Source organism: Theobroma umbraticum, unplaced genomic scaffold, assembly GCF_002168275.2.
Source record: "Theobroma umbraticum cultivar Fairchild unplaced genomic scaffold, ASM216827v3 scaffold_34.0, whole genome shotgun sequence".
NCBI lineage: Eukaryota > Viridiplantae > Streptophyta > Magnoliopsida > Malvales > Malvaceae > Theobroma > Theobroma umbraticum.
Window position 1 is genome coordinate 2,571,514 of NW_018397275.1, and position 2,933 is coordinate 2,574,446.

The following is a 2,933-nucleotide window of genomic DNA, read 5'->3' on the forward strand; positions in this document are numbered from 1 at the left end:
CCAAGTCAAAGAAAATAAGAAAAACACAAAAGCAGAGAAAGACACTAATTATTGAAGCTTTGCAATTCCAATTCTCTCTCAAATTCTTTTGTTTTCTTGCTTTGTTATTGGCTCTAAATCTCCAAAATAGTTACTTGCTGCCTCTCTTTTAAAACCTCTAAAAAAAGTCCCTTAAATAGACTTCAAGCAACCTAATTTTCAAAATCCTGTCAAATTTTTATTTTTGAAAAATCGTCCAGTGTCACCGCCTTGATTTCTTGGTGCTGCATTGCTGAATTTTTTCCTTAGGAACATTACAGTGCTACGTTTTTAGTGCTACGGTGCTATGCTCTCAGGAAAATGTACGATGCGCTTCCTTGCACCGGCATTGTAGCCTTGTTCTCCAAGCACAATGGCAGTCTAACAACTTTGAACATGATTTTCACCCTAATCTGCTCCGAATTGAGAAAAGTGGTAAGCGTAAAAGTTGTAACCCTATTTCTTAACTTTCCAATGGCTTAAAAGTTACATCAATTAGGCTTATGGTTGAAAAATATGCTTGAAATACAGCATCATGTTCAATCCACGCATACTACTACAGTGCTTAGACTTAGACAAATATTTTGACCATGATTCGATCAGAACGAAACATATATGAATGAAGCCATCACTATACTTGTATGGATTTTCATCAAATTTCCTACAAAAGCTCTAAGAGAAATTAGTAATACTGCTCTTAAAGTAATTGAAAACAAAATAACATAAAATTAAACTCAAATAACTTAAAGTACATACTCAACATGTGATCAAACTTAAATTAAAAAAATACCTAAAATGCTAAAATGCGAACATAAAATTTCATAAGTCTATTTACTTAAGCCCCCAAAATGTGTCATAATAATTCTATATAATAGAGTTATCACCCCCATTCTTTTATTGCATTCAATTAAACTCCTAAATTTTTATTTTGGATCAAATAAACCCTTCTTCCTAACAATTGGCAATTTTATGCCACATCAAATAAGCCACTGAACTACACCTAAAAAGTCAATTAAGCCTACATCTTTTTATTGCATTCAATTAAGCCCTTGAACTTTTTTTTTGGATCAAATAAACTTTTCTTACTAACAGTTGACAATTTTATACCACATCATCTGCCATGTGGCATGTTAACATATCATTTCGATAATGTCACTGTTATGGGGTAACTAACATGGTATTAAATGTTATGTATTAAGATTTAAGTGTTTACCTCTTTGCCTAATCACATGTCCAAAAATGATTGGTTTAAGGATTTCAAACAAAAAAAAACTAATTACTTTCTTCTCTAATTTGATAGAATAAATGTTTTGTGCTTAAACAAAGTAAATCATCAGATTTAGGGTTTAAATCCAAAACTAACTAGATCACTTCAAAGATAAAAAATCAAATAATTCTTTTTAACTAATTAAAGTCATTTTAATCCTTTACCACATAAAGAATAATTTTTAGGTACAAGTCAAATTCATGTACATTTTAAGTTTTTTTTTTTTCTATAAAACATACTAAGTATGAAATAGAATCATTGTTTAGTTTTTGTTTGTATATAAAATGTAAATATAAATTATAAATTGTGCGAATTGTGCATTTGAAAGAGACTTAACCTTTAGCGGAATGAAGCCATTATCATACATGCATTTCCCTTCAGAGATTAAGAATACCATTTAGCAGAACACTTAGATACCTTTTTTTAAGTTGATTAAAACTAATAATATAGAAAAAGCCCAAAGAATATTTTTACTGCCATTGAATCTAAAGCTTGCAAAGTTCATTTTTAAAAAGTAAAAAAGCTAGTCGGTAGGTTATGCCTTTTAAAAATCAATGGTGAAAATTTGTTCTTCACTTTAATACAACAAACGCAAAAGGTAACGAAGAGACAGTTTTCGATCAATTTCCAGTTTCATATGTCATTAACTTGCAAACTTTCGACTGTTAAAGTATTCGTTAGGGTTTTGTATGTTATTAGTTCTAATCAACTTAAAGTATACATGAATTTGATTTCTATATGAAAATCGTAATTCTTTTGAAAACGTAAAATTGTTTTTTAGATAATAAAGGATTAGAACGGTTTTAATCGATTGAAAAGATTTATTTAATTTTTGGTGTTTGAGATGACTTTGTAAGCTTGGGTTAAACCTTAAATCAAGTAATTTAGTTTATTTAATCACAAAATATTTGTTCAATTAGATTAAGGTAGAAAGTAAGTAGTTTTTTTTCTTTTTTTTTTTGTTTTAAATCCTCAAGTTAATCATTTTGTATATGTGGCAGAGCAAAAAGGCAAACTCACAAATCTTAATCGGTAACATTTAATGCCACGTCATCTGCCATGTGGCATTGATATAATCAAAATGACACGTCAACCTACCACATGGTAGATGACATGGTATAAAATTACCAACTATTAGTGAGAAGGTTTATTTAACCTAAAATAAAAGTTTAAGGGTTTAATTGAACGAAATAGAAAGTGAGGGCTCAACTAACTTTTTAGGTATCATTCAAGGGCTTATTTGAGTGTTTAGCCAATATTAAAACAAGCCATGATGCTATAGATTATAGACTTATCAGATTTCAGTTAAGTATGGAAGCCATAATGTGGGGCAAGTACCACACATATAGTTATATGCATATAACTAGGAGTTGACTGAATGCCACTCACAAAGAAATCCAAGCTAAGGGGATAATACCTTATCCATTACGAGTTAGGATAGCCTACCACCCCTAGTATGAGTGAGGCAAGATGCCACTCGTAAGTGCATTTCGTATTCCAAGATAGACAGATTGTACTTGTGACACCCCGTACTCTAGTATAGAAACCAATAAGACCTTATCCATTAGACGAATGGTCAATTGACATAAATTTAAGTGCCAAAAAACAGTAATGGGTGAAAAGAATAATTTAAAATAAAATATTATTT